Raw genomic sequence first — 13652 nt, 5'->3', positions numbered from 1 at the left:
TCGGAATATTTTGAAACATCCTGGGGCCCATGACCTAGATAGGAGGCTAGGTCTAGATTGTCCAGGGAAAGTAGGGGAAAGCACGCAAAAATCTATCTTATGTACAACTCAACTTTAATTATAATCCAGACATGGTGTGCCTCAACGTCCCCCTCTCACCTGGAAGGGGGATATGAAAAAGGATGGGATAAAGGAGAGGGGGTAGCAAGGAGGGGGGGAGAGTAAGGAGGAACCTGTGTCATTTACGATTACTTCCCACGGGCTACCCGGGGCCCAAACCACTAAACTTGTTGCATGGCCGAAATGACCGGCCCAATAGAGAAAGCATCCAGGGACTTTCTCGTACAGTCCTTCAGGTAATGGGCTGTAAACGTGGACTGTCTAGCCCAAGTGCCTGCCCTTAAGATTTGGCCTACCCCCATCCAAGGATGTGCTATTGGCCCCTAATATCATGGGGTCTCGGGGTCCCAGGCACAATGGAGCCATCACTCTCGTAGGCCCTCTTTATAGCCTGCCTAAGCCAGAAGGATATGGTATTTTTGGACACCGCCTTCTTGACTGGACCTGTGGAAACGAACAAACTCTTGATGGCCGGTCTGAGTTTGGATGTCCTACCGAGGTATTTCCTGATAGTTCTTACCGGGCACAAACGCAGGTCTTCCGGGTTGCCCGAGGGCGGAATCGCTGGGATGGAGAATTCTTCGAATCTGGGATTCGCAACTGCAGGGTTCTGGGTCTTCGCCACGAACTCTGGTAAGAACTTAACGACATGTCCTTCTACCCTTTCAAGCGTGAAACCTCGAAGGACAACCCGTGGAGCTCGCTCACCCGTTTGGCCGAGGCAAGGGCTAACAAGAAGACTGCCTTGAGGGTGATGTCCTTGTCCAAAATGTCTTTAAGCGGTTTGAAGGGGGGCCTCGAGAGAGCCCTAAGAACCTTGGCCACATCCCACTGGGGGACCCTCGAGGAGCGGGGGTCACAAGTTTGTTCAAAAGTTCTGATCAGCATGGAGATGTGGCGGGAAGTCCTAAATTGATGCCCTTGAGTTGGAAAACCTGACCCAATGCTGCACGGACCCCTTTGATGGCTGGAATGGGTACTCCCTTGTCATCCCGTAAATGGACTAGGAAGTCTGCGATATTGTGGACCGAAGCGTCTAAGGGCCGCAGATTCTGAGTAGCACACCACCTAACAAACATTGCCCACTTAGCTTGGTATACAACGCATGAGAATTTCCGGAGATATCCCGACATCCTGTCAGCAGTCTTATCTGAGAAGCCTTCCCTTCTTAGCAGTCGCTTGATAACCTCCAAGCGTGAAGCTTCAGGCCTTGGGGGTTTTCGTGTAGCCTTTGGAAGTGAGGCTGACTTAGAAGGTCTTCTCTTGTCGGCAGGGGCCAAGGAGGAAGGGTGGCCAGGTCCTGAAGATCCGTGAACCACTCCCTCTCTGGCCACCAGGGCGCTACCAAAGTCATCTTTGTGGTCTAGGCTTGTCTCAGCATGTTGAGAACCTGCCTGATGATCCCGAAGGAGGGAAATACATAGACGTCGAGACCGTCCCACGAGTGCTGGAAGGCGTCCTCGAACGCTGCTGTCGGATCTGGCACTGGGGAGCAGAATACGGTGAGTTTGGCGTTGAGTCTTGTGGCGAACAGGTCTATCACCGGGGAGCCCCAATGCCGAAGAACTTCTTGTGCCACCTGGGGGTGCAGAGACCGTTCTGACCCCACCACCAGTCCTGTCCTGCTGAGTCCGTCTGCCAGAACGTTCCTTTTTCCTGGAATGAACCTGGCTGTTAACTGAATGTGGTTCCTTTCGGCTCATTCCAGGATCTGAGCTGTGAGGTCGCACGATTCCCTTGACCTTAAGCCTCCCTGCTTTTTGATGTATGCCACCACCGTGGCGTTGTCACACATGAGTGCCACTGAGTTCCCCCGGAAGAGACGGGGGAATTCCGCCAGGGCGTTCCGTACTGCCAAGAGCTCCAGGAAATTGATGTGCCAGGCCTTTTCCTCCTCTGACCATTTCCCCTCTGCTGTTTCCTCAAGGAGATGCGCTCCCCACCCCTCCTTTGATGCGTCCGTGAAGAGCAGCATCTCCGGGGGAGCGGCGGTGAACGGAGCCGAACGGAATTCCCTTCAACGTGTGACTCCTGTCGGACCACCAGAGAAGAGTGTCCCTGGAGGAGGTGGACACCGGAACTATCTTCTGCGGGGACTCCTCCGCTGACCAGAGATCCTTCAGGTTCCACTGGATCGGTCTTAATTTGAGCCTGGCCTGTGGAACTAATTTTTCCAACGAGACTAGGTGACCCAATAGCCTCTGCCAATCCTTGGCCCTCACCGGAGTGCCAGCTAGGAACGGGCGAATCACTTGGTCTAGATTGTTCAACCTCTCCTGGGGGGGGGGAAGGCTCTTGTTAGCTGGGAGTCCAGTACCATCCCCAGGTACGTCATCCTGGTGGTGGGGACTAACTGGGACTTCTCGAGGTTGATCGTGATCCCGAGGTCCTTGCAGAACTGCAACAGCAGAGAACCTTGAAACTTTAAGTCTGCCTCTGAGGCTGAAAGAAGCAACCAGTCGTCGAGGTACCTGATCAGTCTGATGCCCTGCTTGTCTGCCCAGACCGAAACTAGGGCGAACACCCTCGTGAAGACCTGTGAAGCCGTCGAAAGACCGAAGCAGAGAGTTCTGAACTGCAGAGTCTGAGCGCCCCACCTTACTCTGAGGAACTTCCTGCTGGAGGGGTGAACGGGAATCTGAAAGCAAGCATCCTTGAGATCCAGGGACATCATGAAATCCCCTTCTCTCAAGGCTTCAGCATGTCCATTTTGAAGGGAGTCTTCTAAATGAACTTGTTGAGGGCCGAGAGGTCGATTACTGGCCTCCAACTTCCCGTCGCCTTCTCCACCAGGAAGAGCCTGCTGTAGAAACCTGGGGAAGGCTCGCAAACCTGTTGCAGGGCTCCTTTGTCCAACATGGCGTCCACTTCTGTTTGTAGGGCTGTCCTCTTCTCTGAGTCCTTGGGCGCGAGACACTCTGCCTGGTGTTCGGGAATCAGCGGGGGCGGAACTGACAGGAAGGGAATCCTGTATCCCTCCCTGAGGACCGTCACCGTCCATCGATCCGCTCCGTTGTCCAGCCATGCTTGCCAATAGTGTTTGAGGCATCCCCCCACCTGAGGCGTGGGAAGGTGTAGGGGGCCTCTCTCCCTATCTCCTCCTAGGGAGACGGACGGAACGGCCTCTCCTTGAGCCTGTGAACTTTGGCCTAAAGGAGGCCTGAGGTTGGGCACCACTCATTCTGGAGGGCCGAGGGGTCTCGTGCCAAGAAGAGGTAGAAGCTTCCTGCCTAGCTGGAGGCGTAGGCGGGTAGGCCCCGTCTGTAGTGGCTCTTCTCACCGGGAGCCGTCTTGCCGACTGCTGTCTGGATTCGGTTGTAACCTTCATCCTGCTGACCCTCTCCATCATCTCAGTCACTGTTTGTAAGGGGAACACCGTCTCACACCAAACGGGAGAGTTTCTCAGGAACTTCGATTCCTTCTCGGGGAGTCTACGGGGCAACCTGTTCAGAATAGTGTTCCTTCTCCTCAGAACCCAGTTGGCCGTCTGGGTAAGGGACTAAAAAGTTAGGAACTTCATGGCCTTGCCCCCCGAGCGGATTAGTTCCTGTAAGAGTGATTGATTCATGGGGAATGACAGGGCGTGAGCTAGCTGGAAGCCTGCTAGGGTGCACGCCCACCAGTACAACCAAGAAGTGACGTTTACGATGTCCTGAGACGTGTCCTCCATCATGGCAGCCTCCGCTTGCGAGACCACCGGTGCGTTCAGGCTACGCTCGTCCGGATTGCCCTGGTTCAGGGTAGCGACCGCTTCCTCCACCGTGCGGGGCCCAGAGTGACGCCCGTCGGGCACATAGAATTTCTTCTGGGTCATAAGACCTGGCAGGAGCTTGGAGGAACCCTGTGCCCTCAACGAGTTCTTCGGGCCTGCAACAAAACGGTCCACATGCTCCATCCCCAGGGCCACATCGGGAGCTAACGGTAGAGTCAGAGAAGGTTTCTGTTGGACAGGATTGTCCACCATCCTGCCCAGACCTGAGAGCCAAGCTTGCTCCGCTGCTGGTTGCGGTTTATCCAACCTGTGGTGCCGCCGGATAAGTGCCAAAACCTTACAGTAAGACGAGACCTCGTCTGGGGAACACTGGCCCGCTCCCAGAAGTTCGTCTACAATCTGTACCTCCGTGTTGGAAAGCTCATCGATCACGGAGGGATCCGTGGGAGCGGAGGCATCCATCTCCTCCTGGCGGAGTGATGGAGCGGGTGCCTCCGTCGCGGGTAGAGCCGCTGGGGCGGAGGTAGCCGTCATGGGTCTACCTCCTCCCGGGGTAACCCGGGCGGTGCTAGTCGATGGTTGCGACAGCGCCATATCCCGGAACTTGGCCAGAACCGCTGTGATGAAAGGTGATGAAGTTGAGCCGCTGGGTCTAACCAGCGGAAGTTCCCAATACACGGGTGGACCCGCCGACTTACTAGGTCGGGGCAACTGAAAGTGTGCCAACGGCCGCACCCGACGAGTGGATGGTGCCGAAGAGACACTGTGCAAGGGTACGGAAGCGGCTCCCGCGGTTACCGAAGTAGGCACTGGAGCGGCGACCTTCTTGCTGGATTCACGGCGGTGCCGAACCACCGTGATATACCTTTTCCTTGGGGAGCTCCTCCTCCTGTGTCTCCTCGAGGACTTCGACCTATTCCTGGCCAGGCTGACGTGTGAGCTCGGTCTTCTCCTCCTGGACCACTCCCTCTTCCTCCTGGAGTCACGTCCGCTGGAACTAGCCGAAGAGTAGGAATCGTAGGAAGAATAATCGTCTGAAGAATAGGAGCTCGCCGAGTCGTCCGTCTCAATGACGAGCCTCCTAGGGGTCCTTGGTCTGGATCTCGGGGTCGAGGGTTCCATGAAGTCCGGCGGAAGCGTAGCCGAGAGCGGATAGAGGGCCGAGAGGTGAACCACCCTTTGAACTCCTCCTCATTCCTCACAGGCGACCTGAAGGGCATCCTAGGCGCCGGCCAAACAATGGAGTCGGGATCGGATGAACACGTGGGTTGCCTTTCTTTGTCCCAACCATCCCTGGAACCCGCTGAACCTGAAAACCTTGCCACGATGTGGGGGTAGGAGCCGATTCGGGATTCCCCAACACCGGGTCTTCACCTGAGACGGGTCCTGTGGGCACAAGGCCATCGTCTACAACACATACTTCCGCTACACTAGCAGACTCCCCACTCGTCTGCGTAGGCCCCTTTTGCACAGATTCCCCGACATCAGACTCTTGGGGAACGGCAATGGGCTGTTTCCCCGCAACGGACTTACCTTGTCCCCTACTCTGGGTAGGGGAAGGAGAAGGAGAACCTCTTTCCAACTGCGCTGAGGGCGACGTACGCGGCGAGGAAAGGCCTGGCTTTTTCGGCGATTTCTTGGATGCCTTCTTCTTCTTTTTGGAGAACAAGGGCCACTGCATCTCCAGCCAAGACTCGCACTCCAGGCACGTGGAGGAGGGCGAACACTTATTCCCCGACACGAGGAGCACAGCGTGTGTGGGTCGACCTCGGGCTTAGAGAGCCAGGCTCCACAAGACTTACCAGCTTGGGGCCCGGGACAGCGACGCTGGGATTCCATAGCAGAAAGCAACACGCAAACGACACAAGAACACAAGGGAAAGGTTAGGGAGATAACACGGACACGTGATACACAAGGGAAGGAACACATGGGAACACGTGGGAGCACAAGGAATGGAGAGCACAAGGGACCACGTGGGAACACAAGGGATGGAGAACACAAAAGAACACGTGGTCATCAAGGTGATCGGACGGGATAAGAGAGAGTGAGCAGCGAGATGTTATCTATGCGCGACCAGACGCTTACTGACAATCTAACAAGCGCAGCCTCACGCGCTGACCCCGGGTCGCCCCAGGGCCAGTATCCTTCCGCCCTGGAGCGCCCCGACAAGGTAACGGAGAGAGGGGGAGATCCCAGATCCTCCTAAGAAAGTAGTTCGAAGTAAGTACTCCGTGTTGGAACAAACTGTATCTGTAGTACCGGCTCAACGCTAAAAGGAATAAAGATGGCAGCGATGGTGGGGCCATCTGAGTACTCAAACAGTAACGGAGGAAGGGAACCTTATTAACGGCTCCTCTTTTATTTTGCCACTTTTCCCCCTCAAAGCGTAAACGCTATGCGGGATGCAGATTGCTATGTGGCGTGTCAAGAATACGTCCCCTGATATTATGCGATATCCTTAAAGGAAACTTCAAGGATATTTGCACCAGGGGTTAGAATTCTGAAGACCTTAAGTTCAATTCTCTGGGAATATCACTGTAGTCAAATATACCCTAGGAAGCTACTTATAGGAACCTTCCAACGGGACGACATGGCTATCTCACCCAAAAATAGATTTTGAGCGAACCGTTTTTTTTTAATTAAACAAACCTGAGACTTTTAACGAGAGGTTGATTTCTGCGACGTTGGAAGTCGGTCGTTAAAAGTCATAACGAGCTGGGGGTCATTAGCTGGTGGGTGATATAAGCCCAACCTGTTCAACAGTATAATTCAGAACCGTCTGTCTAAAGCACCACTGAACTAGAACTTTTATTAGCCTCTGTAGCCAATGAGGAAAAGGAGAGATGGCAAGAACTGATAGCCAGCACAGATATGACTTAGAACAGTAAGAAAGCATGGAAAACAATCAGTAAACTGAACTTGGATAGGAACACCCAAACGAGAATAGGTACCGTAACACCCAATGCAGGCGCAAAACAACTCTCACTTAATGGGAAGCCATATGACAAAGAACGAAGATATCACAAAAGAATGAAGTATGAAATGAAAGAGAATAACGAGATTAAACCACTCACTGTTGAAGAACTCCAGGAAGCCATGAAACACCATAAACCTGGAAAAGCTGCTGGTCTGGATGACATTACATTTGAGATAATGCTGCACTTTGGCAACAGGAATGAATCATGAGCATTAGTCCTTCTTAACAACTTTGCAAGAACATTCAAGATCCCAAAACTATGGAGAGAAGCTAAAGTTGTGGCCTTGCTAAAACCTGGCAAAGACCCAATGATCCCTAAGAGTTATCGGCCAGTATCTCTCCTCTGCACCTTATATAAACTGTACGAACAGGTAACGATGGTCCGCCTACCTCCCACAGTCGAAGATCAACTGACACCAGAGCAGGCTGGCTTCCAGGCAGGAAGATCCTGCTGCTTTCAGGCACTTAGCCTCACTCTGTATATTGAGGATGGCTCTGAGCTTGGGAAAATCACAAGGGTAATATTTCATGACCTAACAGCAGCCTATAACAATGCAAACCACAGGTGGCTTCTTTTAAAACTTGCCAAAGTTATTCACATGTACTTGAGACAACAGCAAAACTGAAGCTCTGCGGGCTGGTGAGTAATGACCCGCCAGTTCACTATGAGTAATATGGCGATTAACCTGGGTTGCAAGCAAACCTTCGTTAGACAGAGGCACTCGCCCACACACCATGCTAGCCCTCGTTGGATGGGTGTGCATCAATGCGCATGACTTCTCTGTGAGACTGGTGTCTTTGCTAACACAGGCTGATGCATCATGAAGCAAGGTACTTATGCCCTCCTACCAGAGAAGGTATTTGCTCACAAGGAGAAGAATCAGGTTGTGCTGAACTAGAAGGGCAGGTTTTCCCTTGTGAGAGGTCAAAACTCGGAGGCCCAGGTCCCGAAGGGCTTGTCCTCACAAAACTCTATGAGCTTTGTTGTGCCCAACGGACACGATGCACGCAATAACCCTGAAGTGTTACAGCGTCATAGCTTACAAGACTCATAGATGACCCCAAAGGGAAATTGCTCGTGAGACTTGTGCCTTGGGGGTACTATGGGAGACGCAAGCAAGCAATAAGCATCACCATCTTGCACCCTGGGGTACAACAGCAAGGGGCAGGAGTTGCGAGCAGCCACCTAACCCCATTGCTGTTGAAAATTTATGCCATGCCGTTGGCCTCTTTGTATAAGTCAACATATTCTCGACGTAACCTAGACCGCAAAGAGCTGTGACGTAAACAATTCAAAGAAAAGCTGCGAGTTGACTGGAACAATCTCTGGCTACCATCAACATCTCTGCTGGCCATCAGGCCACTTGGCAGGATGCCCTACACCTGTTGGGTGTTCTTGTTGAGGCAACCTGTCAGCAAAGCCAGAAAGCAGAGGACTTGGCCATTAGTTGTGTGGGATGGTCATGGCGCAGCTCGGATGCTAACAGGGGTGACATGGCTGCCTCCAAATTTCACCTGCACCCGAGCGAGTCTACCCACGTACACCTCCTCGACCTATCCCGAAGCCTGCATCTGTGGAAGTGCGCCTGTCATCTATGCGCATCCCGGATAGGTCTCCTCAGTTCCAGAGGAGGTACTGTACTTGGTGCGAGAAACCAGGGCACATCGTGAATGAGTGTCGCAGACGACTCAACCTGTGCTTACACTGTGGCTCGGCTAACCACCATGTCGCGCAGTGTGGGCAACAGGTCACCCGTCCAGAAGTCAGCTATCGCCCGCAGCTCTGGGAAGGAAACCCCTTCCGTCCAGACTCCTTCTAGGTGGAGGGAAATACATGTGAATGCTACTCCTGCCCTCAGTGTAAATCCAACAACCATTGATAGAAGGTCGTGGCCTTCTTTGGTTATTGATGGTGTTCCATCCGCAAAGAAGGTACTAAAGATTTAACTGATGCTAGAACCCCCAGGACTTCTGCTACGCCACCTGCGGAAAGAGTAGTAGACATACAAGGTTTTCTCGTTGCACAGGTCTCAATAGAGAATATTATTTTGAAAAAGAAAAGCGGGAATTATGGGACTTTGGACTCGCATGGGTAAGAGAGGGAAAATTTAGTTGTGTTAGATGCCTTTTTGATATACAGTAATGTGGTTGACATGTTGACATTGTTTACTCCATTTTGGCAAACAATGTAGGTGGCATGTTGACATTCTGTTTACTGTAGTCCTTAAGGGCAGACAGTGTTTGCATCCAGAGATGTACCGATATGCAAAGCCCATAGAAAGAGTGTCTTTTGTGTAACTTAATTTTCAATAACTATTATTTTTTTTCAAATTAGTAAACAACTTTTATATATTTATCTTTTTTCATTTTGAAATAAAATCAAGGGATGGTGCCAAGTGACCCATTTTTTCTTGATTGTTTCCCTTTTGCCCAGATCTGGGGGCATTCCACCAGATTTTCTATGTAGTGTGAAGTTAGTGTGTGGTCGACATTCTGACACTAAATAGTCTGCGTGCTACTCCCGGCCACAGTCTGCAAATTACTACATCGCCGTCTAGCTCCAAGAAGCTATGCTCAGAAGAACAAGAGCGAGGCAAGGACGAATAGAGCACACACTTGTGGAAGCACCCGCAAGGACGCCTTTCCCAGGGATGAGATAGCCGCCTGATACCTCCTAGTGGGGAAGGGTGTCTTTACCATGAACGGGAAGGATGCCAGACACATGGAGGTGGACCTCCAACCAGTGCTCTCTGCTTCCCGTCAACGAGCTTAAGCTCAAATTGAAGGTCGGCATCGAGTGATGCCTGAGAAAAGTACCCTGCGTTAGTTTCTGGGATAACCCCAAAAGTATCCCCCAACTGGTAGCCCTGAAGGGAACCAGTCTGCAACTGCTCTCGTTCTTACGCCAGAGCTGCAGGAAAGAAAGCGAACAAAAAGCAGAAAGAGCTGCAGCTAAGGGCACAAGAACTCTATCGGTGCATTACCTCCAGAGCCTCGGAGAGGAACACAGTGGTTAACCCGTGGGGAGACTGTGTGCGCTGCTACTATGCCTCCAATTGTATTACTCTAGGAAGCCATTCCTTAAACAGGGAGACCCGAATGCCTGAAGGAAGGCAGGAGTTGCCGCAGGTGGCAAGGACAGATACTCTCCCGGTGGAGGGGACCACTGCTTCACTAAAAGCTATAGTATCCACACTTAAGGGAAGTCCAGGGTCAATTGATCAAGTCAAAGGCCAGTTTATTAAGGTTAACGAGAGAGACACGGAACGTCTCCTTTCTACCGAGCCAAAATTAAGTTGTTGTACACTGTAATATTACCAGTATGGGTGTGACAGGGGTAGCTGGTCTGCCCCACCCTGCTGACTAGCAGTGGGTAGTTACACCTCGTTACAATTCTTATGGCTGATTTCAGCTGCTTTTAAAATACATCGCCACTATGAAGAGCAAAAGGGTTTGTATATAGTTGTCTATAGGGAAGGAACAATTATGAAATAAAGTACAGTAGTAACTCGGTTTAGGAGTAACTTTGAATACGAGTCTACAAACTCAACTTGGTTTATGAGAATTGTTTTGATCTGTGAGAAAAGATTTCAAACCGTATGGGCATGTTTTGTGGATAAACTTTGAGGAGACTAAAATGAAAGCAGTGAAATGGTGCCCATACACCATCCACGCAGTGTTCACGTTCTTCTTACTCCATGTTCATGACGTTTGAAAGTAACGGCAAAAATAATCGTCTCTAAAAAGGTTCCTTATAAAAATTGAATGAGTAAAAAAAAGGATAAATCAAATGATTCAGTAAGTGCTAGTGAAGGTCATTCTCATCTCACACCAACCAAAGGTACGTAAGTGTGAGTTAATTTGTCAGCTATTTCTACTTTTCATTGTGATTTCTAATCTTTTACTTATTTCTGACGATAGGGGTTATAAATTGTCGATAATTTACATTACGAAACCTTTAAATCTGATTACATATGTTTATTTATGTGAATTTTCTTTATTTTTTTTTATGGGAAAACTCGTAAACCAAGATACTGTACGACTGCATTGCTTCAAAATGATATTTTAATTATAAAATAAATTTTTGAATATACTTACCCGGTGAATATATAGCTGCAACTCTGTTGCTCGACAGACAAAAAAACTGTACAAAAAACTCGCTAGCGATCGCTATACAGGTTGCGGGTGTGCCCATCAGCGCCAACTGTCGGCCAGATACCATACTCAATGTAAACAAAGACTCAATTTCTTCTCATCCCACTGCGTCTCTATTGGGGAGGAAGGGAGGGTCGTTTAATTTATATATTCACCGGGTAAGTATATTCAAAAATTTATTTTATAATTAAAATATCATTTTTAAATATTTAACTTAGCTGGTGAATATGTAGCTGATTCACACCCAGGGTGGTGGGTAGAGATCAGCTAAATATGTTTACATCTTATGAGCTAAGAGTTTTTATTTCATTTTAAAAGTTATCAAAATAACAAAAACAAAATAAATAGGTACCTGGTAAGGAAGTCGACTTAGACGATTACTCTGCCTTATAAGTACGTCTTCCTTACGAAGCCTCGCGATCCTCTTAGGATGCTGACAGACCCCTAGGAGCTGAAGTATCAAGGGCTGCAACCCATACAACAGGACCTCATCAAACCCCTAATCTGGGCGCTCTCAAGAAATGACTTTGACCACCCGCCAAATCAACCAGGATGCGAAAGGCTTCTTAGCCTTCCGGACAACCCATAAAAAACAACATTAAAAACATTTCCAGAGACAGATTAAAAGGATATGGAATTAGGGAATTGTAGTGGTTGAGCCCTCACCCACTACTGCAATCGCTGCTACGAATGGTCCCAGTGTGTAGCAGTTCTCGTAAAGAGACTGGACATCTTTCAAGTAGAATGACGCGAACACTGACTTGCTTCTCCAATAGGTTGCGTCCATTATACTTTGCAGAGATCTATTTTGCTTAAACGCCACGGAAGTTGCTACAGCTCTAACTTCGTGCGTCTTCACCTTAAGCAAAATTCGGTCTTCCTCACTCAGATGTGAATGAGCTTCTCGTATAAACAATCTGATAGTAGGTTGGCCAGGGCACCAGCCACCCGTTGAGATACTACCGCTAGAGAGTTATGGGGTCTTTTGACTGGCCAGACAGTACTACATTGGATCCTCCTCTCTGGTTACGGTTCATTTTCCCTTTGCCTACATACACACTGAATAGTCTGGCATATTCTTTACATATTCTCCTCTATCCTCATACACCTGACAACACAGATTACCAAACAATTCTTCATCACCCAAGGGGTTACTGCGCTGTAATTGTTCAGTGCCACTTTCCTCTTGGTAAGGGTAGAAGAGACTCTTTAGCTATGGTAAGCAGCTCTTCTAGGAGAAGGACACTCCAAAATCAAACCACTGTTCTCTAGTCTTGGGTAGTGCCATAGCCTCTGTACCATGGCCTTTCACTGTCTTGGGTTAGAGTTCTCTTGCTTGAGGGTACACTCGAGCACACTCTCCTATCTTATTTCTCTTCCTCTTGTTTTGTTAAAGTTTTTATAGTTTATATAGGAGATATTTATTTTTGTTACTCTTCTTAGAATATTTTATTTTCCTTTTTTCCTTTCCGCACTGAGCTATTTTCCCTGTTGGAGCCCCTGGGCTTATAGCATACTGCTTTTCCAACTAGGGTTGTAGCTTAGTAAGTAATAATAATAATAATAATAATAAAGTATGACCAAGCATTCTTTGACATAGGCAAGGATGGTTTCTTAACTGAACACCATAAAGCTTCAGATTGGCCTCGTAAAGGTTTAGTACGCTTTAAATAGAACTTAAGAGCTCTAACAGGGCATAAGACTCTTTCTAGTTCATTGCCTACGATCTCCGATAAGCTGGGAATATCGAAAGATTTAGGCCAAGGCCGAGAAGGCAGCTCATTTTTGGCTAGAAAACCAAGTTGCAGCGAACAAGTGGCTTTTTCCGAAGAAAATCCGATGTTCTTGCTGAAGGCATGAATCTCACTGACTCTTTTAGCCGAGGCTAAGCATACCAGGAAAAGAGTCTTAAGAGTGAGATCTTTCAGGGAGGCTGATTGTAACAGCTCAGACCTGTCTGACATGAGGAATCTTAGTACCACGTCTAAATTCCATCCAGGGGTAGCCAAACGACGCTCCTTGGTGATCTCAAAAGACTTAAGGAGGTCTTGCAGATCTTTATTGTTGGAAAGATCTAAGCCTCTATGCCGGAAGACCGATGCCAACATGCTTCTGTAGCCCTTGATAGTGGGAGCTGAAAGGGATCGTCCTTTTCTCAGGTATAAGAGAAAATCAGCTATTTGAGCTACAGAGGTACTGGTCGAGGATACAGAAACTGACTTACACCAGTCTCGGAAGACTTCCCACTTCGATTGGTAGACTCTAATGGTAGACACTCTCCTTGCTCTAGCAATCCCACTGGCTGCCTCCTTCGAAAAGCCTCTAGCTCTCGAGAGTCTTTCGATAGTCTGAAGGCAGTCAGACGAAGAGCGTGGAGGCTTTGGTGTTCCTTCTTTACGTGTGGCTGACGTAGAAGGTCTACCCTTAGAGGAAGACTTCTGGGAATGTCTACTAACCATCGAAGTACCTTGGTGAACCATTCTCTCGCGGGCCAGAGGGGAGCAACTAACGTCAACCTTGTCCCTTCGTGAGAGGCGAACTTCTGCAGTACCTTGTTGACAATCTTGAACGGTGGGAATGCGTAGAGATCCAGATGTGACCAATCTAGGAGGAAGGCATCTATATGTATTGCTGCTGGGTCCGGGACTGGGGAGCAATAGATTGGAAGCCTCTTGGTCAGCGAGGTTG

The 13652-nt window shown here is 49.4% G+C and overlaps 1 protein-coding gene across 3 annotated transcripts in view; it reads right to left on the bottom strand.

Moving 5' to 3' along the window:
• LOC137633592 (uncharacterized) overlaps positions 1-13652 on the bottom strand; it is a 57766-nt gene that overhangs the window by 18946 nt on the left and 25168 nt on the right. The gene's annotated exons all lie outside the window — the stretch shown is intronic.

The sequence above is a fragment of the Palaemon carinicauda genome, chromosome 43 (genome assembly GCF_036898095.1).
Source record: "Palaemon carinicauda isolate YSFRI2023 chromosome 43, ASM3689809v2, whole genome shotgun sequence".
NCBI lineage: Eukaryota > Metazoa > Arthropoda > Malacostraca > Decapoda > Palaemonidae > Palaemon > Palaemon carinicauda.
This window is presented reverse-complemented; position numbering and strand designations above follow the sequence as displayed.